This window comes from Crinia signifera, chromosome 7 (genome assembly GCF_055691185.1).
Source record: "Crinia signifera chromosome 7, ASM5569118v1, whole genome shotgun sequence".
Classification (NCBI taxonomy): domain Eukaryota; kingdom Metazoa; phylum Chordata; class Amphibia; order Anura; family Myobatrachidae; genus Crinia; species Crinia signifera.
In genome coordinates, this window is record NC_139223.1 from 121,935,354 (window position 1) to 121,961,105 (window position 25,752).

The following is a 25,752-nucleotide window of genomic DNA, read 5'->3' on the forward strand; positions in this document are numbered from 1 at the left end:
GATCCTCAGGTGAGCGGGTCACCTATGTGTGACACCTTGTCCCCTGCTACCCCTTTCCTCTCTGTCTGTGACCCCATCTACCCCAATTTCCCTGATGTCTGATCCCCTCTTAACCTTATGTGCGTGTGTCTGTGTAACACCTTGTACCCCCAAAAAAATGTGTAATGGGCATTACCGTGTGTGGTATAACTTGTAATGGGCATTACGGTGTGTGGCATAATTTGGAATGGGCATTACGGCGTGTGATATTAGGTGTAATAGGCATTACGGTGTGGTATAATGTGTAATGGGCATTATGGAGTGTGGCATAATTTGTAATGGGCATTAAGGCGTGTGATATTATGTGTAATAGGCATTACGGTGTGTGATATTATGTGTAATGGGCATTATGGTTTGTGGCATTATTTGTAATGGGCATTATGGAGTGTGGCATAATTTGTAATGGGCATTAAGGCGTGTTATATTATGTGTAATAGGCATTACGGTGTGTGATATTATGTGTAATGGGCATTATGGTTTGTGGCATTATTTGTAATGGGCATTATGGAGTGTGGCATAATTTATAATGGGCATTAAGGCGTGTTATATTATGTGTAATAGGCATTACGGTGTGTGATATTATGTGTAATGGGCATTATGGTTTGTGGCATAATGTGTAATGGGCATTAAGGTGCGTGGCATTATGTGTAATGGTTATTACAGAGTGTGGCATAATGTGTAATTAGCATTACGGTGTGTGTCACTATGTATAATGAGCATTACAGTGTTTGTTATAATGTGTAATGGACATTACGGTGTGTGATATTATGTGTAATGAGCATTACAGTGTGTGTTCTAATGTGTAATACCACACCCCTTTTTGCCACGCAAGGGTCTAACCTGCTTGAGTATTTGGATCTGGGACCAGCCATTACCATATTTCTAGATTTGCCTATGGCTGGGGCCCTGGCACTGCAGCCACTGCTGTAACTTCCACCTGTCAGAGGTGAGGCGAGGATTCCCCAGAACGGCGAGGTTCATCGAAAATGCAGCAAGCCTACTGAATATAGTGGCAAGCCTCTCCGTTTTCACAGCCCCACTCGCCGTTTCCATTCCGGGGTGGAAACGGCGAGTGCGGGGGGGGGAGGGGCTGTTGAATATTTGGTGGGGGTATCATCTGCTAGGGGTCGCCAACAAAAATCTTGCCTAGGGCATCAAATTGGATAAAGCCGACTCTGGCCTCTAACTGGAGTCCCCTTAGTCCAATGTTTCTATATACAGTACATTAGCTGTGGCCAACTCATACATTTTCCCTATAGATTGTAAGCTTGTGAGCAGGCCCTCATACCCAGTTTGCTGTATCACTGTCTCCTATTGTAAAGCACAATGGAATGTGCTGCGCTATATAAGAAACTTAATAAATAAATAAATGTGTTTTTACAGTATGTATTCCCAGGGATTCTGATCTGAGAGTCCGCACTGATAATCCCGCAGAGCCCCCTTGTGGCTATTATTTAAAATACATGTTAAGAATTTGTTCAAACGTGCAGACCATAGCTTTTCAACGTTGCAATTCTTCAGTGGTTTCAGCCACCGGATTTACAGTATTAATACTGTAGTATAAAGAACACCAGGTGTTTTCTTAATTAAAAATGTGTTTTTTTTAAACACTTTTTACATTTTACAGTCTACCCGGCAATACCAGCAAATGAATGGCGGCTGCCAGCGATGGTGTGGGAGCCTCTCTTGTATTTTATGCACTAAGCATAGATGCACTGATACAGCTGCAGGATGATGGTTTGTCCCCGGCATGTGGCACAGGCACCGAGCTACTGTGAGAGTGCAGCAGGCAGCATCAGCTCTTTGGTAGAGTGCTTGCTGTATTCTCATGGTGGAAGGCAGAGACAGTGTGAAGTGTAGGGTTAATCTTCCTGTAAATGCTGCCTGTCCCGTGTATGTCCAACCTAGGACTTTACTCACATTGAGCAGCTATGTAGAGTTGTACACTCCACACTCTCCCCCTCTTCTCCCATATATATATATATACATATATATATATATATACCTCCCAACATGACCCTCTCAAGGAGGAACACAATCCTCTGCTCCTGGACCTCCCTCTTCATTTACGATTACCATCACCTGTGGTAAAAACACCTTTATTATCAATTCACCTGTTTAAAACAAGTAATGGTAATCATAAATGAAGCGGGAAGTCCAGGAGCGGGAAATTGTGTCCCTCCTGGAATGGGTCATGTTGAGCGGTATGCCTATAAGTCAGGGGTAGCCAACTCCAGTCCTCAAAAGAGTTCATGTTTTCCTGCTCACCTCACAGGGGCACTCATTACTGACTAACACATTTTAAAAGATCCACAGGTGGAGCTAAATAGTTCACTTGTGATTCTGTGATGAGACCTGGAAAACATTAACTGTTGGTAGCTCTGGAGGACTGGAGTTGGCTACCCCTGCTATAAGTCTTCCCTTGGCAGCAGTAGCTCCTGCACACACACCTCTTTAGCTAAAGCAGTGGTTCTCAACCTTGGTCCTCAAATACCAGTTCATGTTTTCCAGGTCTCAACACAGAATTACAAGTAAAATAATTAGCTCCACCTGTGGATCTTTTAAAATGTGTAAGTGAATAATGAGTGCACCTGTGCACCTGCCAGGTGATCTGTAAAACATGAACTGTTGGAGGTCCTTGAGGACTGAGGTTGAGAACCACTGAGCTACAGGATCCTTATATGTTATGATACTGGACCCTAGTGCTGCTATTATTTTGTTAGCAGATATAATACAAAAAATACCTGGCTGTTCCCTAAAGCTGGTATTAGCCATATGGGTGTTAAAGAATTCAACTCCTTATGGGTATATATATAAGCCTGTATTGTGCATAGTTTGACACTAGGGTTACCACCTTTCCCCTTTAATTCCGGACACATATTAATTACACAGGTTCTGTGGAAGTTTAAAACCAGGTGATATGGAGTCTTGAAGTCAGCCAGCCACAGAACCTGTGTAATTAATATGTGTCCGGAATTAAAGGGGAAAGGTGGTAACCCTATTTGACACTAAGGTAGGATTGCCTACCTGACCCTCCCATGTATGTATATGTATATATATGATATCCGCCATGTCATCTGCAATTCGACCCATGTGGTATACGTGGTCACATGTCCGTGCCACGTATACTATGTGGGTCAAGAGAGAATGGGGGCCCACCGATCCTCCATTAGCATGACAGAGAGGGGCAAAGACATTGGCCAGCCGGTGTCTCGACACTTTAAGGAAGCTGGTCATGTCCTGGATGATCTAAAATATTTCATGATAGATCATGTCCCTTTGTCCAATCGCAGTGGCGATAGAGCCAAGGCTCTCCTTATTCGGGAATCCCAATGGATCTTGCGCTTGGGGAACACCAAACCAGGTGGTCTCAATGACAAGATAAATTGGAATAGTCTCAGTTGATGGAGTTAATTATGTATTCCAGCTTTTTGTATGTCCTGTTACTGTATTTTTATTTATAATTTTTTTTGAATTTTTTTTTTTATTTTGTTGCATGTATTTCTTTGTATGTATGTTTATTATGTCATTTGTTTAAAACATATCAATATTGAAATTCTGTATGCTTCTATTGTATCCACAGACGCTGCCTCTCCAAAGGTCTCACTCCATGCCTAAGCAGCGGACATCCATTTCCTGCCCAGCCTGACCGGCTGCTCGAGGCGGTGGAATGCACAGCTGATGCCTATGGAACGCACACAGTTGCGACCATGGCAACGCTGTAGTTGTAACCGGAAGTTCGGCTGAGGAGGCTTCCGGGAGGATGGACGCGCTGCGTGTGGGAGACGCTGAAGACAGGTAAGCCTGTGGGTATTTAAATGTACCTGCTGCATAGTAACCTTGCTGTAGGTGGTTCTGAGGACGGTAGTTAGCTCTCGAAAGTACTTAACCCTCAATACAGACATTTTGCTCGATTATACAGTCTCCGAGTGCCTCCTTATTTGGAAAACTACATTATGTTATGGACTGGGCACCGGAGCAGCTGAGAATTCAGAGTGCCGGCATACAACAAAGGTATATATATATATATATATATATATATATATATATATATATATATATATATATATATATATATATATAGGCGGGGGGTATAGCGCGGCACTCAGAGCGGAATGAAATCAAACAACAGGAGCCATACCTTGCGGTTGACGTTTCAGCCTTTCGGCTTTTATCAAAACAGCTAACATAACAAATAATGTGTACTCACCTCTATAAGAAGAGCAGAATCACCTGTTTGTGCATGCACGGCGGCCATCTTCTTCCGCCCACAATAGGGCAGTTCCGGATGACATCACTGTGGGGGAGACTGTTGTCGTAGCAACGAGACAACAGTGTGTGTCCTGGTTGGACAATAAAGTTTTTGTTAAAAGTGAGAAAGAAAAAAAACTTTTAAAGGTACATTTGAAAAAATGCAGCAATTGCTGCAGTGTGTTTTGGGCTTAATGAAGACAATGTGTGCCTATTGTATATTTAGTGTGACCGCTATCCAAGCAACAAACGGTGATTCATACTTCAAATAGCACGGCAAATACTAACATATATATAGTGAAAAAAAATTTGATAGCGGATACATTTTTTCAAACTTACAGTGTATGCAACATATACAACCAATTAGAAATTAACATAACGGAGCATCTGGACTTCTTAAAAGATACAGTTGGTGGCTTAAAAAAGCTACATTTCATCAGGGGTGTTGTAAGCTAGAACTACCCTGCTCATTGGCTGGGTATCCATTGAACTATCTAATTGACTTACAACTCTGTGTCTTAGACAGCTAAAAAAGCTGTCATAGAAAGCTGTGAAGGCTCAGTATTTCATTTAAGCCTTTAGGAGCCAGGGTCTCTAACTTAAAGATCCATCTGGCTTCTAATTGCAGTAATTTTTTTCCCCGATCTCCGCCTCTGGCGAGGGGGGGGACTTGGTCAATAATCATATATTTGACCGTTGCAATGGAGTGCTTCCCTTGGGCATAGTGGCGAGCGAGTGGCTGGTCACTAGTGCCTTTTTTAATGGCCGCCCGGATTGCCGAGCGGTGATTTGCCATCCGCTCTTTAAAGGGCCTTTCAGTTTTGCCCACGTATACCAACGAACATGGGCAAGTAATGGTGTATACCACGAATTTAGATGTACAAGAGAGGTGGTATTTAATTGGGAATCTTTTTCCCGTGTGGGGATGGGGGAAAGATGTGCCTACTTGCAAAAACCCGCAGGTTGTGCAGTTGGGACATCGAAAGCATCCCTTCTTGCTAGATCCTAGAAACGTTGTTGGTGTATTTTTTCCCAAACCCGTGATGTCTGTACGAACCAAGTGATCTTTTAGATTGCGCCCTCGGCGGTAAGCTGGCATGAGGGCAGTATTTTGTAGATTCAGGTCCCGGTCTGATCTAACGATGGGCCACAGTTTTTTGGCCTTCCTGACCCTATCTGGTGTCTCGGGGTTATATGAATTAACCCATACTAATTTTTTGTTTATGTCTTTTTGATCATTTGGTTTTTTTGGTGTTAATAAGGTTGTTCTGGATTTGGTTAGGGCTTTTGTTCTTTGTTGGGCTAACAGGTCCCTGTCATACCCCCGTGCCAAGAACTTATCCCGCATGGTGTCAAGCTCCTGTGTGGCTTCATGTGGGTCACTCACTATCCGCCGAACCCTTAGAAATTGACTAGAACAAAAGCCCTAACCAAATCCAGAACAACCTTATTAACACCAAAAAAACCAAATGATCAAAAAGACATAAACAAAAAATTAGTATGGGTTAATTCATATAACCCCGAGACACCAGATAGGGTCAGGAAGGCCAAAAAACTGTGGCCCATCGTTAGATCAGACCGGGACCTGAATCTACAAAATACTGCCCTCATGCCAGCTTACCGCCGAGGGCGCAATCTAAAAGATCACTTGGTTCGTACAGACATCACGGGTTTGGGAAAAAATACACCAACAACGTTTCTAGGATCTAGCAAGAAGGGATGCTTTCGATGTCCCAACTGCACAACCTGCGGGTTTTTGCAAGTAGGCACATCTTTCCCCCATCCCCACACGGGAAAAAGATTCCCAATTAAATACCACCTCTCTTGTACATCTAAATTCGTGGTATACACCATTACTTGCCTATGTTCGTTGGTATACGTGGGCAAAACTGAAAGGCCCTTTAAAGAGCGGATGGCAAATCACCGCTCGGCAATCCGGGCGGCCATTAAAAAAGGCACTAGTGACCAGCCACTCGCTCGCCACTATGCCCAAGCGAAGCACTCCATTGCAACGGTCAAATATATGATTATTGACCAAGTCCCCCCCCTCGCCAGAGGCGGAGATCGGGGAAAAAAATTACTGCAATTAGAAGCCAGATGGATCTTTAAGTTAGAGACCCTGGCTCCTAAAGGCTTAAATGAAATACTGAGCCTTCACAGCTTTCTATGACAGCTTTTTTAGCTGTCTAAGACACAGAGTTGTAAGCCAATTAGATAGTTCAATGGATACCCAGCCAATGAGCAGGGTAGTTCTAGCTTACAACACCCCTGATGAAATGTAGCTTTTTTAAGCCACCAACTGTATCTTTTAAGAAGTCCAGATGCTCCGTTATGTTAATTTCTAATTGGTTGTATATGTTGCATACACTGTAAGTTTGAAAAAATGTATCCGCTATCAAATTTTTTTTCACTATATATATGTTAGTATTTGCCGTGCTATTTGAAGTATGAATCACCGTTTGTTGCTTGGATAGCGGTCACACTAAATATACAATAGGCACACATTGTTTTCATTAAGCCCAAAACACACTGCAGCAATTGCTGCATTTTTTCAAATGTACCTTTAAAAGTTTTTTTTCTTTCTCACTTTTAACAAAAACTTTATTGTCCAACCAGGACACACACTGTTGTCTCGTTGCTACGACAACAGTCTCCCCCACAGTGATGTCATCCGGAACTGCCCTTTTGTGGGCGGAAGAAGATGGCCGCCGTGCATGCACAAACAGGTGATTCTGCTCTTCTTATAGAGGTGAGTACACATTATTTGTTATGTTAGCTGTTTTGATAAAAGCCGAAAGGCTGAAACGTCAACCGCAAGGTATGGCTCCTGTTGTTTGATTTCATTCCGCTCTGAGTGCCGCGCTATACCCCCCGCCTGCATCCAGCGTCCAGCGCAGCTGCCCGCTCAGCGAAGGCACCAGGCATCTAAGACGCAAGAGGACTGGAGTGCCGGCATCGCCCTGTACCTATATATATATATATATATATGGAATAGGGGTTCAGCGACTACAATGTAATAAACAAAAATTGTGTTAAATGTAAAGAACAAAGAATTTATTTGACAAAATAGAAAAACAGAATATAAAAATGAGGAAATATAGAAATATAGAAAATGACTATATACAAAAAATATATAATAGAAATAATTATTTTAAAAATACTAGTAACAGGCATTAAAGAGGATAAAAGTTTGTTTAGATTATTTGGAGGAGGAGGAGGCAATAGGAAGCACCCAACGCGTTTCCTCAAATATATATGTATATATATATATATATGTATATATATATATATATATATATATATATATATATATATCTCAAAAAGAACAAAGTGGCACTCCGGAGCTTTGAAGCTATTCGATTTTAATGAAGCAATATAACACCAACGTTTCAATGCCTACTTGGGCTTACAAGAATATAGACACGGTCCTACCTTATAAGCATCTCAGAACTCCGCAATGCCGCGAACGGGACCACACACCCGGGCGGCGGCGCAGGAGGAATGACGTCATTCCGCTGAGGCTTCTCCTAGCGTCGGCGGTGGACGTCGCATAGCAACCCTGCAAACAGTGAAAGGGCTTCCTTCAACCAGTCAGGTGAAGGAAGCATTACTTCCAGCCTTTCCCTTAGTGCCACTTATGTACACTATCCCCAAAATTCATAAGAACTTGGTGGACCCTCCCGGCCGCCCTATAATTTCGGCCCGGGAATCATTATTTCAACCTTCTTCTATTCTGATTGACAGTGTGTTGCAGCCTTGTATCCGGGCTCATCCTAGATATTTGTTGGATACTACATCTTTATTGTGCAAATTACAGTCTTTTGTTAAGATGGATGATGACATCAGTATGTTTACGGTGGATGTGTGTAGTCTCTACACGGTCATTCCCCATGATTTGGGGATGGCCGCTGTTAGGGACTACATAACAGGCCACCCTGCATACAATGGGCCGGATGTGGATTTGGTGCTACAGCTCCTAGAATTAATCTTAACCAAAAACTTCTTGGTACTTATGTAATATCTGGACTCGTTTTTCTTATGAGACCGCGTCCCCTCGCGGGGCTCGCTGCGCTCACCACACTTTGGGCACGGTGGCTCGCTGCGCTCGCCACACTATATAAAATCAACTCCATGCGTAGTTGGATAGTAGGGGTATGAAAAAATGGGGTGCATTTAACATGGGAGTCCAGATAATATATAAGTACCAACTTCTTCCTTTATAATGGGGTTTTTTACCTCCAACTGACCGGGTGTGCTATGGGGGTGGCGGTAGCCCCCTCATACGCAAATATATTTATGTTCTGGATGGAGAAGGAGATCTTCTTTAGGGATCACCATATAGCGGGGCACATATTTTTCTACACCCGCTATATAGATGATCAGCTTATTTTTTGGAGGGGCCCAGCAGAAGACCTGACTAAGCACATTGAACAGCACAATTTAACAACTAGTCCAGTTAAATTTACTTTCACACATAGCAAAGAGTGTATAACCTTTTTAGATGTGGAGATTAGATGTGAAGCTGGCCAATTGTCCACTAGTCTTTTTACCAAATCCACCGATAGAAACAATTTGCTGCATTACTCTAGCTGTCACCCCAGGTCAGCCATTCAAGGATTACCCTACTCCCAGCTACTGCGCACAAAACGTATAAATTCCGATCCCATCAAAGCAGACAGACAGATGGATTCTATGATACAAAAATTTGAAGATAGGGGGTACCCTTCTTCGGTGCTCGAGGCAGCTAAAAGTAGGGTGGATGTCCTTGAGAGGAAAGATCTGTTAGTGCCTAAAGCTACTGCAAAGGAATTAGGTAACTGGATGCCCTGGGTTACCACCTTTAACTCAAGCAGTACCATAGTAAATTCCACCTCTAAGAAACTTTGGCCTATGGTCAAATCAGACCCTGATCTTGGCCTACAGACCACTGATCTACTAGCTTGTTACAAGAGACATAAAAATCTCAAAGACACTTTAGTTAAAACTGAGATACTGATTGGCCCGAGCACAAGATATGTGGTGTACCAAATAGTCTGTCCCTGTGGGCTGTCATACATCGGCAAGACCGAACGATCCTTCAAGGAATGTATAGGAGCTCACAGGTCAGCAATCAAGAATGCTCTCTTGACTGGCCAAAGTGAACAACCAGTGGCCTGACATTGGGTCACTGCTTCCCACACAATGTCTCAACTTAAATATCGCAAGATTGTTCATGTGCCAGGGTCTTTGAGGGGTTGCAGTATGGGTCTTGGCCTATTAAAAAGTGAAGCTAGGTGGATCCTTAGATTGGGGACGGTAACCCCCAATGGGTTAAATGACCATTCTGGCATCAGTGTACTGTCTCTTTAAATCCCATTAGGTTGTTTTGTAAATACTGTTTGAAAAAAATGATTTGTCTTTTTTACATTTCTGCTTATATTTTTTCCTTGTGCCATTTACTTTTTGTGCTAGGGCGTTAGATGCCCTTACCTAACAAAGCGGTGTTGACCTTTAGTGGTCCATACATTAGCTCTTTACTTTTTGGGTTTGTTGTTGAATACCCGTATTATGCAGTAACATACTTGCTTTTATTAATAAATCATTCATTCAGGCATCATATTTGGTTGCCTTAGACTGTATAGAGTTATGTCATGCCATGTCGTGTGTATTTTTTGGTATTTAAATGTCATTTTCTTAATGTGGGTTTTCTCTTTTCTTTCACTGTTTGCAGGGTTGCTATGCGACGTCCACCGCCGACGCTAGGAGAAGCGTCAGCTGAATGACGTCATTCCTCCTGCGCCGCCGCCCGGGTGCGTGGTCCCGTTCGCGGCATTGCGGAGTTCTGAGATGCTTATAAGGTAGGACCGTGTCTATATTCTTGTAAGCCTTGATGAAAATGCCCAAGTAGGCATTGAAACGTTGGTGTTATATTGCTTAATTAAAATCGAATAGCTTCAAAGCTCCGGCGTGCCACTTTGTTCTTTTTGCTGTTTATCCCCATTTGGAGGCACCCGAGGATTACGTTTGTTTGGAGGTTGTGCCGGACCCTGCTATCTTATATATATATATATATATATATATATATATATATATATTATACATACACACACACTAGTATGCCTGCTTGAAGCAAAAGCTTTGGAAAAGCTAGTCTGCTACCTTGTGATTGCCTCTGTGTTTGTGCATTTGTGAGAGAGATGTAGTTTTACTCGCTGCCAACATATACACCACTGATTCCTCATACTAACCTGTAGTATATAGTGGCAAGGTGTGCCAAATTATCTTAATTGTGATGGATGCTGTATGGCTGTATAAAGAATGAATTACTTTATGTGGCCTTTACCCCTGAATGGGCTTTGGTTGTCTCTTTCCCCAGAGGGCTCCGAATTTCAAAATGCGACAGCGGGCTATTACTAGCTGCCCAAAAATTTATTCTACAGGTATGGAGTCATTCTGAGCCTCCTACAATATCTCTTTTTCAATTCTAAGTTTGTTTATCATGTGGCGTGGGTAGGGGTTGTGCAAGAAAAAGAGGCCGAAACTGGAAAGCTATTCAAACACAAATGCAAAACTCCCTATGTAACAATTCTTGGTATCTTCTGCAAATGATAGAGGGTGACCCTCCAGTAGTAGTGGGGAGAGGGTGAGCAACCATTATTATGTTAATACCTTTATGATTTAATTGTATTTAATTAGTTGTCATATACTGGGCATATCTGTGTTCCCTATTCTTATTAATACTAAGTGATCACTTATTCACTTATTAATATTTCATACATGTTTACATGATCTGTTTAAAATCATGTTGGAAAACTGTAGTAGCACAGAAGATTATGCGGAAAAGATGTTACGCTGTTTGAGTGCACACGAAAAAACTTTTTATTTTTATGTTTACTGTATTGTAATGATGAGTTCAGTAAGATTTAACTTTTAATAAACATTTTTTTTAAAAATTCCCCTTTGTCTTAATTCCTTTATTTATGTAGGAACAAAAGAGGATTCATTCTTTCTAGGTGAAATAAAGAGTTAAAATCACATACATTTAGACAAATAAATATCCCAGTTACCCTGAGTGGTACCCCCGCAAGTGACACAGAAATAGCGGGCAACACAGGTCCAGAAACACTAGCGACCCAATTAGAGTGTGCAGACAATTTCCCTACCCGTCTTAAAATCATGTTGGCCCATCTCATTCATGATTACGTACACATTAAGTTCGCTGTATTGTTATTTTCATCTTGCTTCAATAACACATTTATGAGGTTGAGGCTGAGGTTGAACAAACCCCATGTCTTAAATGACAAAACACAGGACATGGCCTACTGAAGTAGACTTTGGGACATCACCTGCTGTTTCCAGAACCGGCATTGGTCCGTAGAGGCTGCCGATAACTGCGGTTGGCTGAGGGGTCCCTTTCACTGGTGCCAGGGTGCACAACTGCGTCTCCCGGCATCACAGGGCTGACTGAGCGCTCCCTCATATGCCGGTGCGCCGGCTCCCGCTTGCAGACAGCGCTGATCTCCCTCTCCCCGGGCCCGGCATCACAGGGCTCCCATTTTCAGTACCGGGTAGTCTCCTTTTAATCCCCGGCGCTGGCGAGTAATGTAGACACTGAAGGGAGCACAAGTCAGAGTGTTCCCGTGGGCACCAGACTGCCGCAACAATTAAAAAAAAAATTAAAAAACAAGGATAAAAAATAATATAAAAAGGGTGCAGGGGATGGCCTGCTGGGACCTCGGCCCCCCCAGCAGTTGCATCCCCTGCACCCTCGGTAGTTACACACTGACTACACTTCTGTCCCATCTATACCCTACACTACAATACTGAGCCCTCTGATGGTTGAGGGGGACAGGGAGAGGCAGAGGGTGATGGGGTTGGTAGAGAGAGGCCAAGGAAGATGGCATCTGAGAGATAGTGGGTGACTGAGGAGGCAGTGAGTGACAGGGTGAAGGAAAGGGTGGCACGGATAATGAGTATGGCAGGGAGATAGTGGGTGACCTGTGAAGCACCAGGTGATGTTGGTGGCAGAGAGAGGGAAAAAGTGACAAGGAAAGGGTGAGGGTAACAGGGAAATAGTGGGTGACAAGGAAAGGGTAAGGGTGACACAGTGAAGGTAAGTGTGACACAGATGGTAGGGGTGACACAGAGATAATGGGTGACACAGAAAGGGTAAGTGTGACACGGAGAGGGTAAAAGTGACACGGAGAGGGCAAGGGTGAAACAGAGAGGGTAAGGCTGACACGGTGATAGTGGCTACCACAGAGAGGGAAAAGGAGGACAGGCTTGACACAGAGAGGACAAGGGTGACACAGAGAGGACAAGGGGTGACACAGAGAGGACAAGGGGTGACACAGAGAAAAGGGGTGACACAGAGAAAAGGGGTGAAAGACACAGAGAGGACAAGGGTGACAAAGAGAAAAGGGGTGACACAGAGAAAAGGGGTGACACAGAGAAAAGGGGTGAAAGACACAGAGAGGACAAGGGTGACACAGAGAAAAGGGGTGACAGACACAGAGAGGATAAGGATGAAAGGAAGAGTAAAAGGATGACAGGGAGTTCGGGGGTGACAGGGAGAGAGAAAGGGTACTCTCTAATTTCACCCACTTCTCTCTTCAGCAGCAGCCAGCAGCCGACCTCCGTTGCAGGCTCCTGTAGGGAGGGTGTGGGTGTTTGTGTGTGTGTGTGTGTGTGTGTGGGGGGGGGGGGCGCTCAGTCCTGTTTACCTAGGGGGGAGATGACAACCCAACAGGCAGCCAGTGTGAGCTGGGAAGGGAGGGCTGAGCTCTCCCTGACACTTGATAACACAGTAACTCAGGGCTGCAGGTAGGTGGGTGCAGGGGAACATACCTGGCTTGGGGGCATGCAGAACACATTGATACTCATATGCTGGGCCACACTTTGCGTCGGAGCTTTCCTGCAGGACTGTTCTGTCACGGTCATGGCCGGCATGGCTGGAAGATCAAAGGCGGGGGGAGCTGACACCAGCTCCACCTCCAGCAGCCGTTAGCTTGACACTTGTCTCTCTGCAGCGGGCAACAGGAGAGCCGCGCGCGGGGGGTGGGGGGGGGGTCTTCGCAAGCCATGTTCAAAATCCCAGGCGAGACTCGGCTTGCAAGTGCTTTCACAATACCCACCCAACCCGGCATAGAGCCGGGTGGGTGTCGTAATTGGGAGGTGGGGCTGGGGCGGCACTGGGAGATGTCAGAATCTGGAAGATGTCAGCATCTTCCAGCAGCACCTTTACAGTGCAGTGACCCGTTCACACTGCCCCAGGACCTGTGAGAGTGCTGGGTCCAACCCTGGTCAAGACCTGGGTTGAAATCCCAGAACATTGGACTCGGGACAAACTTTCAGGACCATTTCACACTCACCAATTTCCCAGGTTGTTCCGCATTCATGTGCAATAATCCAGGAAATATTTGTCAGTGTGAAAGGGGTATGGGTTTCCTTGGCTGACCACTCTTTTGTGCTTCTTCAAAAGAGCTTGAACAGCACATCTTGAAACCCCAGTTTGCTTTAAAATGTTTGCCTTGCTTTTGTAGAATACACCTTGTGTCTTGTTTCTATGCTCACTCTTGGCAAGGTATATATGACTGGAAAATGTCTTCCACAACCTCACCTTTATAGCAGAGTTTTACTGCTCATACACGCCCCGATACGGGCGTGCAATCCGTGCTTAACAAGCACGGATCACATTGCATTGCATTGCCTGTGCACACGTTGTGCATGCAATGCAATGCAAAGTGATGAAAACTAAGTACAAAAAGTATGTGTAAGCACATACTTTTTGTACTGTGCGATGAGGTGCCGCGGGAGCGCGCACCTCAAAGCACACATAGGGACAGCCCGCATCGCAGCGTGTATGGGCTGCTTTAGGCTGTTCATCTCCCAGTTTTAAACCACCTACACAACTGTTTTTGTTTATGACTGTGTTTCATCCTACATATGAAAATGATGATCACCTGTTTGGTATAATTGGTAAATCAGATACCTGACCTGTAAAGGCTGTAATCCTCCAAAATGCTTGACTTTGTGCAGGTGTATCTAGATCTTGATTTGATGCTGTTTTGAGGGCAATGGGTGGTTACACCAAATAGTAATTGATGTAGAGTTCTCTTCTGTTTATTCACTTTGCATTTTGTTCATTGATAATAGTTTATTTTTAACACTTCTATTTCTAAAAGCTATACCCATCTGCCTAAAACTTGCTCAGTAATGTGTGTGTATATGTGTCTGTAAATATAGATATATACACATATCTATCTATCTATCTATCTACTGTATATATATATATATATATATATATATACACACATACACACACACACACATACATACATACACACACAGGTACACCACCGATAATCTGTTTCCCTCCGTTCTGACACTGTGCTGGATAATCCTCTTTGGTGGATTATCGGTGGTATCTCCTTTTAACGCATCCACAGCACAACCTACCTTTTCCACACAGTCCATCTCTCGCAGCTGCTTATCTCCCCAAGTTGCTCAACTTCCACTAGTGCTCATGCCCACCTGCAGTGTGATACCCACCAAAGAGAAACACTCCTCCCCCCTCACAAAACCCTACCACTGGCCTACATACCACCGAATCCTAATTTCCCCCCGGCAACTGATGTGTCCAGATTAAAAGAGGAGCCAGAAAATCAGTAGACAACCTGTAGTAGTGGAAAAAAAAATGGTGCATTAAATCAAACATATGTTATATTATAATAACTGAGCTTACTCAGGGGTGCATGAGTAAATTTAATCACAAAGATTCATTATAAAAAAAATAATCAAATAAACGAAAAGCATTTTGTTAATATAATATATAAGTGGCCAATTCAGTATTCGATATACATATTTGATTTGATTACTTCAAAATCCGATGGGTAGAGAGTTAGATTATAATAGTGTGCCTGAAGCAAGGTGAGCGTAGCGGTACACTTACACGGTGTCCATGTTGGCAGATTTTGACGTAGACACCAAAAAGAAATGAAAAAATCATGTTGATTTTTTTTTATGTTGACCTTTTGTAAAGGTCGACCTAAACAATGTTGACTTTATGTGTCAACATATTGCCTGTCGACCTATTGACTGTTGACCTAATTACTATCAGTATAATTAATCACACCCTTTAGATTTGGGTGTGGGACAAGGGGTAGACAACAAAAAGGTCGACAACCATTAGGTCAACAAACAAGAAGGTCGCCATGCAGAACGGTCGACATGCAAAAAGGTCAACATGTAAAAATGTTGACATTCAAATAGGTCAACACAAGCATTAGGTCGACAGTCAAAAGGTCGACATGGGGTCGCCTGTCCGCTGGAGGGAGCAGAGCTAGCCTTCCCGCCTTCCAACAGGAGACGCCGATAGTCGGGTCACCGGAAATGGAGTGCCAGTGGCCTGGGAGCTGGGACTGCCCTAGTGAGTGTACAGAGCCGTCAGCGGCGTCTGCGTAGAGCTCTGCTGGCTCAAATGTTTGTCCTCCAGTCCCCGCTGCAGCAGTGGCCGCCCGCCCCGCTCTGCACACTGCCGCTCCCTGTGTCCCTTCCGTAATGCTGTACCCCTCCACTGTGTAAGGGGGGGTGAAGGCAGCCATAACGGATATGCGGCAAAAGACAGTGAGCAGTGCACCACTCCCCCCTGCTGAGTATATATTGTTTGTACTTGTATTATATGTTCTGAATGGGACAGGGGGACAGAAAGGACACAGTGCAATGTAAACAGTGTGGGGCTGTTATGACGGGGGGGGCAGTGTGGGGCTTCTTGTGATAGGGGGCAGTGTGGGGCTGGTGTGATGGGGACACTACAGTGTGGGGCTGGTGTGTTGGTGACACTACAGTGTGGGGCTGGTGTAATGGGACACAGCTTGGGGCTGGTGAGATGGGGACACTAGTGTGGGGCTGGTGTGGTGGGGGATATTGACAATATTACTCTTTATTATGGCTGATCTTTATTATGGCTGCAAATATCACCAAATTATTGATATTTCTTGAAGTGACGCGACTCGAGGAAGGAGACACCTTTTTACTATTTTCGACACACCAAGCTGAAAAGGTTAGCCATCACTGCCCTAGTGGATGGTAGGGCATAAAATACCACCTGTCGGGACATGTCGGCGCCAAAAAAATGAAACCCCAATGTCGACCGTTTGACTGTCGACCTTCCCTATGTTGAATGTTGACCTTTTTGCATGTCAACATTTTTACATGTCGCCCTTTTTGCAAGTCAACCTTTTTGTTTGTCGACCTAATGGTTGGCTACCCGTTGTCCGGGTACCTTAGATTTAGGTAGTTAATTGTACCCCCTTCTGTTATTATGTTTGATGTATTAATTTCTATCTTATCGTACATCAGTGGTCGAAGTGGAAAATTTAAAGTGGGGGTATGGAAAAGTGAAGGCTGTAGTTATTCATGTGCCCCAGGTGGAATTATGCTCATTCCATGTGGCATAATGTGAATTTTGGCTCAATCCATGTGGCATAATATGAGGGTACTTGTGGATTATCACGGCTTCCATCGCATGCCATTGCATGCCATATATAGTGGCATGCGATTTTTGCAGTTTTTAACGTTTTTTTTACAACATTTACAACATTTAACAGAAAAGCATCCAAATGCATTGAAATTTGTATGAAACATGTTCAATGGCCCCCAAATGGCATTTTTGAGGCTGTACCACCCCCACTATCAACGTGAACCCGAAGCGTGGCGAGCGGCGGCGGTACGTGTCCTACGACTTTTTCATACCCCCACTATCCACGTCGGCGTGGAGTTGAGAATAGAAAGTGTGGCGAGCGCAGCGAGCCACCGTGCCCGAAGCGTGGCGAGCGCACGCGGACACCTGTGAAGCCCGTGAGGGGACGCGGATACCTGTGAAGGTATCCGCGTCCGCTCGCCACGCTTTGGGCTCGGTGGCTTACTGCGCTCGCCACACTTTCTATTCTCAACTCCAGGCTCGCCACGCTTTGGGTTCACGTTGATAGTGGGGGTGGTACAGCCTCAAAAATGCCATTTTGGGGCCATTGAACATGTTTCATACAAATTTCAATGCATTTGGATGCTTTTCTGTTAAAAATCGCATGCGATGCGATCGCATGCGATTTTTTCATGTGCGATGCCCATCGTGGGAGCCGTGATACTCCACAAGTACCAATATGAGTTTTGGCTTATTGTGTGTCTCGCATAATGTGAATTTTGGCTCAATTCGTATGTCATAATGTGAATTTTTACTTATGCTGTGTGGCATTATGTGAATTTTGGCTCATTCCATGTGGTATAATATGTAAGGGTCAAGTATAAGGAGGTCTGCTGTTGCATTGCATAATGTGTATAAGGCTTATATCATGTGGTACACTACACTTCAAAAACTGAAGATGATGTACAAATCTCTATAATGGTCTGTGAAAATGGCACAAGGCTGTGTGTAATTAGGTCATTAAACCTGGGGTTTGCACAGTTAACAATAGGTGTATGTGCCGTAGCCTATGTAATGTTAATCTAATTCAGCATTAAACACGGATTCAACTGTCCATGCAGAATCCCAATTATCTGGAATCTGCGCAGGAACATGGCTTGTTAAACACTTATGCAGAACAGGTCACTATTGATTGCACGCGTCACACATTTTCAAGATCGGCAAGGCCACGGCTGCTTTGAATGTATTCTTGGCTTCTAAAGGTGCCTTGCGATGACCAGCCTGAATAAGCTGAGTATTCAGCTGGACATCTGCGGGAAACATTGTGACCATCGGACACAATGTTGATACCAGACAGTGCTGGGATCGGAAGTGCAGCAAAGTGTCTGATTCCTCCTCCTGCATTTGCCTTTTCAGAGGACGGATTTGCAAAACTGGCTGTGTTTGGCTTTGTTAATCCACCTACTACTGAATCAGGCCTGTAAAACACCACAAGGTCTGCTTTTGTGGGTATGTAACCAAATCTATTTACATAGTTACATAGTAGGTAAGGCTGAAAAAAGACTTGCGTCCATCTAGTTCAACCTGGTATAGATATCCATTGCTGATTTGGTAGGTTCTGGTATTTTACAGACAAATTATATTTCTTATTTGTACCCATGGATGTTTTTCTCCAGTAAATGTTTGTCCAACTTTGCCTTGAACGCATTTAATGAGCCCCGCCATTACCACCTCTCTGGGAAGAGAGTTCCAGAGTTTGACTGTTCTGACCGTAAAGAAATTCTTTCTACTAGCTGAATGAAATCTTTTTTCTTCTAATCTATACTCATGCCCTCGCGTCCTAGATTCCTTTCTAGTAGAAAAGAGGGTGCGTGACAGTTCCTTATATTGGCCCTTGATATACTTGTACATGTTGAGCATGTCCCCCCTTAAACGTCTCTTTTCTAATGTAAATAGTCCCAAATTGCTTAATCTCTCCCCGTAGCTTAAATTCTCCATTCCCCTAATAAGCTTTGTTGCTCGACTTTGGACTTTTTCTAATTCTATGATGTCCTTTTTATAGTGTGGGGCCCAGAACTGTACTCCGTACTCTAGGTGAGGTCTCACCAATGCTTTATATAGTGGCATAATTACCCTCGAGTCCCTAGTTTCCATTCCCCTCTTAATACATGCCAGAATTTTGTTGGCCTTTTTTGTAGCTACATTACAATGGGCACTACATCCTAGTTTGCTGTCTATTTGGACTCCTAGATCCTTTTCAAGTATGGAATTACCCAGTTCCTCTCCGCTAAGGTTGTAACTTGCACACTGGTTGTGTCTCCCAAGGTGCATAACCTTACATTTATCTACATTGAACCGCATCTTCCATTTTTTTGCCCACTCATCTAGAATTGCAAGATCATTTTGAAGCATGGTGACATCTTCTGATGATTTGATGACTTTGCTAAGTTTTGTATCGTCCGCAAAGATGGATACATTGCTGAGTAACCCTATCCCAAAATCATTAATAAAAATGTTACACAAAATGGGCCCCAAAACCGAACCCTGGGGCACTCCACTTAGTACTGGTATCATATCTGATACGGCACCATTCACAACCACTCTTTGTTTTCTATTACATAGCCAATTCCCTACCCATCTGCAGATATTTTCACCCAATCCTAGGTTCTCCATTTTATTAATCAATCTCTTGTGTGGGACAGTATCAAATGCTTTAGCGAAATCTAGGAAAATCACATCTACAGCATTTCCATTATCGAGGTTTTTGCTAACCTCTTCATAGAACCCTAGTAGATTAGTTTGGCATGAACGATTTTTCACGAACCCATGTTGGTTAGCACTGAGTAGATGGTGATGATCTAAATATTTCTGGATACCATCCCTTAAAAATCCTTCAAATAGTTTACCCACAATTGATGTTAAACTAACGGGTCTGTAATTAGCGGGATCTTCCTTTTTTCCTTTTTTGAATATTGGCACTACCTCTGCTATTCTCCAATCTTTTGGTACTATACCTGACTATAGTGACTTGCTAAAGATATAATGTAGGGGGGTAGCTAGTTCATCCCTTAATTCCATTAATACCCTCGGATGAATCCCATCTGGCCCTGGTGATTTGTTTTAAGTTTGCTTAGCCTCAGTATTATTTCCTTCGGCGTGAAATCCACAATGAGATTTGGCTTATTTGTCCCGTTTGTGGTAAATGTTCGTTCCACAGTCTGCTCTCCCTTAGTAAATACTGATGAGAAGAACTCATTTAACAGTTTTGCTTTTCCCTTGTCCTCAGTAACACTTTTTCCACTAGTATCAGTTAGTGGGCCTATGTTTTCCTTAATTAAACGTTTACTATTTATGTATTTAAAAAACTTCTTTGGGTTGGTTTTGCTTTCAGTGGCTATGCACTCTTCATATAATATTTTAGCTGCTTTGATTACCCCTTTACAAGTTTTGTTTGATTCTTTGTATTTTGCGAACGCCTCCTCATTCAAGTTATTTTTATAGAATTTAAAGGCTCTGGTTTTATTGTTGATAGCTGACCTTACTTCTTTGTCCAACCATGGTGGCTTTTTTGTTGTTGAATTTACCTTTAGTTACTTTAGGAATGTATTCAATAGTTAGTGAATCAAGCACCTTTTTTAGAGTATCCCACATTTCCTCTGCATTTTTTCCCTCCATAACCGTTTCCCACCCAATTCCTGTTAGGGCTTCCCTGAATAATTCAAAGTTCGCTTTTCTGAAGTTTAGTATTTTTGCAGATCCTTTTTGATGTAATTTACTGAAGTTGATTTCCAGTGAAACCATATTGTGATCACTGTTCCCTAATTGTTCAATTACTTTTGTGTTTGAAACTAAGTCTGTGTTATTTGTTAAAACTAAGTCCAAGAGTGCCTCATCACGAGTTTCCACCGTTTGTGTAATAAACTGGTCTTTAAGTAAGCTTAAGAACCCATTGCTTCTTGCTGATTTACCCGTTTCGTTTTCCCAATCAATGTCGGGTAAATTAAAATCCCCCATAATTAATACCTGCCCCTGATTTGATGCTTGTTTGATTTGGTTTAAAAGAAGAGACTCTTCCCTTTCGTTTATATTTGGTGGTCTATAGCATACCCCTATTATAAATTTGTTTTTTGTTTTTTTATTATTGTCGGTTATCTCTGCCCACACTGTCTCCGAGTTGTCGTCTTCCAGGTCTGTGTTCATATTTTTCTCACATGATGTTAAGTTAAGTATTACCTCACAACTGTCCCGGTTACCGCCGGAACGTCACGTTTTTTGGGGATGTTCCCGCATCTTGCCCAGGGCTTGCAGTGTCCCACAGAGGGGGGGGGGAGCAGTTGGGAGTCCCCACTGTCTCCTGTGAATAGCGTCTATTCATGCCCCACAGCGGCGAAAAATGGGGCATGGCCTTGCGGAGAGCCGCAAGTATAGGCCACTCCCCCTTTGCTAGGCCACATCCTAAACTTTCCAGCATGCGTCTGAGCATCCCTCCTGCTCCTCCAAGAGAGTTGGGAGGTATGCATTGCGGTTTGGTTGCAACATTTATAAGTGAAGTATGATGTGTGACAATGCATGTACTGTAGCAACTTGAATCTGACAAACATAATAGCATTCCAAGCAAAAGTATATTTTATATGATGTTATCACTGACAAAGCCATACAATAATTTGTAAAGAATTACAGACATCTGTACAAACAGAAAGTGAAAGCTATATCTTCTAGTCGACATAAGCAAAAAACCAATGGCACATATATTTATACAAGTGATAACATTAAGAGCACATGGATACAAAATATAAAGTATATTTCCATCTATATAAATACAGAGAGGGGGTATTCTCTTTTTTTTTTTTTTTTCTTTTTTTTTTTATTCATTTTTTTCTTACTTTTTTTTTCATTGTTTTGGTTTCTGTTTGCTGTTGATAGGTTGTGACGCAAAAAAAAATGAAATAAGCGTGTAAAGAAACTCTATAAAGAATCCCGCTTCCGCCACAGTGGATGGTGGTTCCGTCAGATAGAGCGTGTCCCTTTGCAGTGGCAATAAAGCATTGGTGGAACAGTAACGCTTAAGCTGTGGCACCCGGCCAATCAAAGTGTTAATGAACAAATGATGTAGCATGTAAAGGGGACAGAAGATGTATAGAAAAAGGAATCTGTTTGGTTTTATTATTGATATTGCAGCATATATCGGTAATAACAACATGTGGGGTATTTGTAGAGGGTTGTGCATGAAATCGTACTTCTATATATCCTCATCTTTTCCACCTCTCTGTGATATGTTCTTCCCCTTAATGTGTATTTTTGTGTGTGATGAATTATTGCAGCAAATGGCTGTAACATTTTGTCTTATTTGAGAATAAAATTTAAAATTGAATTCCTGAGACTTTAAGGAAACCGGAGAGGTTGGCATTGATCGTGGATTTGTTCTAGCACAGTCCAACCTCTCCATTGAGATGCTTTTCCTGAAACTAGCCCAAAGTAACTGGTTGTTATGGCCTTAGATTAAACCAAATCAATGTTTTGAGGATATTTGAAAACTAAAAATGAGATGTGTGTCTGAAAAGAATCTTAGATCTGACTGCAGGTAGCAAGATTTCCATGATGTATCTCTAGCACGTAGACATGATAACAACTTGTTCTAAGCAATAAAAAGAGATCAGTATCCAGGTTGTGAGCATTATGCAGGTTCTGCAATGTAGAGATTACATACTGTAGACTGATATACGGTGACTGACATCTCTAGCAAAGTGCTCTATTAAGGCAATGCCAGGCAAAATAACTCCTCTGTAACAATGTCTTTGGTTATTAGTCCATATATTACAGGTTTTGTGTCCAGTGTAGAGCAAGCAATATGCAACTTGAAAGGCAGCATGGCTCTTCCGCGCTGGGGAGACCTCAATTCTTCTCCTCTGAGGAAGACCGTTATCTGAGGAACTCCCGGCAAAGGCCATAATGGTTGGTGGCATGTGCATGTGTGACTCCATCTGCCCCCTCTCTGTGTCCATGTGTGTGAGTTCACATGCGTTAATAAGAGAAGTGCTGACACATAGTTATAAAACACAGTGTTCCTATATGCTGTTCATTCCGCACTCATTTTTTTAAATAAAGAAATGCTAGGCCTGCTAATTAGCATTTCTATCCATTGAATAACATGAATCGGAGATATAGTGGCTGACTAGGAGCATGGGTGGTGGATCCGCTGTAAAAAAGGCAACATGGCAAGATTCCCCGAGTTCAGGGACTGTATATCCCAGCATAGCACTGGAAAAGATTGGGGAACATAGTTTCTCTATTATTCATTTTACAGTAACAAAGGCCTAATTCAGCATGGATTGCTAAACAGAGAATTCACAATGGACTGTGAGGGGAAAGCTGCCGCCCAGACAGAAATAAAAAACACCACTTGCTACATTTTCAACTCGCAAATCTATACGCAATGCCCAAAACATCAAAGAGACTTTGCCGTCTGTGCAAATGTGAGTAGGTCTGAGGCTTCCACTAATCTGCGACAGAGAGGCTGGGAGTGTTCATCGCTGATGTCACAGACCCTCCTCAAAACCACCTGGGCACACATGATCAGTAACGGATTCCCCTGGCGCATGCGTAATGTGTACAGTATGCATGTGCAGTCATTCGATAATCGCTCCATTTGCAAATTCTATAATTAGTTTTCCATGTTGTATTAGGCTCCAAATCCGGCCCAAATAGAGCATCAAGTTACCATTTAATCCCTTACATAGGAGAAACAACACTATTACAATAATATTACAATAATATTATTCATATTTGTAAAAAGAAATAATTGCATATACTGAGGGGGGTATTCAATGTTAGTCGACCTCCCGCAGCCATCTCCCGACGGGGAAGATGGCTGCGGGGCCCTATTCAATGCTGTCTTCCCTGACAACATTGAACAGGGGTTCTCCGCAGAACGAGCCCTACATCACAAGCTGTCGGGCTCGTTCTGCCGACAAAAGCCGGAAATAGGCGAGATCCCGGTCGGAGCTCGTCTATTTCCGTCCTCAACTCGCAGCCACGCCCCCTTCTCGCCGCTCGGCGGCCGGGACATTGAATCCCGACCGCCGAGCTCACGTCGAGCAAAGCGAGAACGGGACAGGGGCACGGCTGTCGAGCTTGCTAGACAGCCGTACCCCTGACATTGAATACCCCCCTAAGTGTCCCTAGAGTGGGAATAATGGATTATGATCAATCTCGCCCAAGGTAATTGCCTATTGCCTTTTTAAGGTGTTTCCTGCTTTTTCTATGATGTTTGTTTATTAGCGTGTACATTCCCACTAACGATATTTAAATGGTAAGCTTCAGTACCATTCAGCCATGCTTTATATCTTCTGTTTGGTTTTCCTTAGCATGGGATAGTGCATAAAGTCTCTCTGTATACAATTATATCTAATGCGCAGTCTTAAGTACAAATAACCAGCACCAGTTACAGTATATGATTGCATGGAGAGCAAGCACAGGGAAGCTACAGAGGTGTAGCAATGTACTTGGTAAAAGTTGCAGGAGGTTACTCCTCAACAAGTAAAGTTACACGGTGCTGCTCTAAGCTGTATCCAGTGCCGATGTATTGTACAGTCCACGGTGTCTACTGGATCACTAATGATAAAAGCTGGGCACAAATGATCACTTGAAGTTAATCAGTTCCCTAACTAGAGAAGCCATTACAGCAAATAATTCTTTATGCCATTCAGAAGAGTCTTTACCATGAAATATAGCAATGCTCCTTTATTGTCACCAGCAATAAGGCCCGATTTTTACAGAATCAAAAAGCTAAGCTTGTTACAAAACAACCCACACGGGGTTACCTCCTTTATAAATAACACATGAACCAGCCATCCTATTAACACTGCATGGAGCCTTTCACACTTAACACCCTTTCACTGCTGCAGACTTCTGAACATAATCCCTGTAGTCAGAGGGGTGACACTACCCAGCACTCTGCATTAACCCCCCCTGCACTCGGAGAGCCTGGCTCTATGCATACAATGACCTGGCCGTTAAGCCTATAAGGCACTAAATGGGATCAGTTCTCATGCTCAGGGGTGGTCTGTTGGGGAACACACAGGGGCCAAAGGTTACAGCAGAGACAGGAGTGCTGTCTTCACGTCAAGCTATAAAGAACAACATGTTCCTTGTATAGCCACACAAAACACACTCACACACCTCCCCAGGAATCGCCATCCTCTGATTCCCTCTCACATGCTAAATCCTTCTTTACAGGAAGGGAAAATGCCACTAATATGGTACCAATGGTACCAAAGATTCAGCAGAATTAGCATCATGAATCCTGTGGACACCTAGATCTTTGGGAGCTATATATATGTTCTAATTCAGGGATAGGCAACTCCAGTCCTCGAGAGCTACCAACAGTTAATGTTTTCCAGGTCTCCCCAAAGAGTGCCAGATGTACTAAGCCATGAAAAGTGATAAAATGGAGAGTGATAAACCACCAACTAATCAGCTCCTACATGTCTTTTTTCAAACCAAGCCTGTGGCATGGCAGGTAGGAGCTGATTGGCTGGTGGTTTATCACTCTCCATTTTATCACTTTTCATGCTTAGTACATCTCCCCCAGAATCATAAGTGAAGTAATTAGCTCCACCTGTGGATCATTTATAATGTGTCAGTCAGTAAGGAGTGCACCTGTGCCCCGGCTTGGTGATCTAGAACACGTGAACTGTTGGTAACTCTCGAGGACTGGAGTTGGCTACCGCTGTTCTAATTCATTTGTGAATGAAGAGTATAGATCCAGAAGTAGTAAGATGGAATACTGGATTAGTAATGTGCTAAAATAATGTGTGGCAGCGAATGAGACACTATACCGTTTGCATGGGGCACATAAAGCGCAGAGGAAAAGACAACAAGAGTAGATCTACTAAAGTGCAAATAATAAAAGTATACAAAACAAAATCCTAATGTACATATGACAATTCCTTATTTTCATACAAAGGTCTCCCCCCGCAGCATCCACAGAACACAGATAAATCTGTCATACTTGTGCAGAACATATATTGCATTAATTGTTACTCTGTGCTTTCTGTTATTTT

At 43.2% G+C, this 25,752-nt stretch overlaps 1 long non-coding RNA gene across 1 annotated transcript in view; it reads left to right on the forward strand.

Annotated features, from left to right (window-relative positions):
• Positions 1–3,640: 3,640 nt before the first annotated feature.
• Positions 3,641–25,752, forward strand: part of LOC146020503 (uncharacterized) — a 41,512-nt gene continuing 19,400 nt past the window's right edge. Inside the window, exons 1-2 of the long non-coding RNA XR_014450801.1 lie at positions 3,641–3,837; positions 10,001–10,127. This is a non-coding gene — a long non-coding RNA (uncharacterized LOC146020503). The remainder of the gene's footprint in view (positions 3,838–10,000; positions 10,128–25,752) is intronic.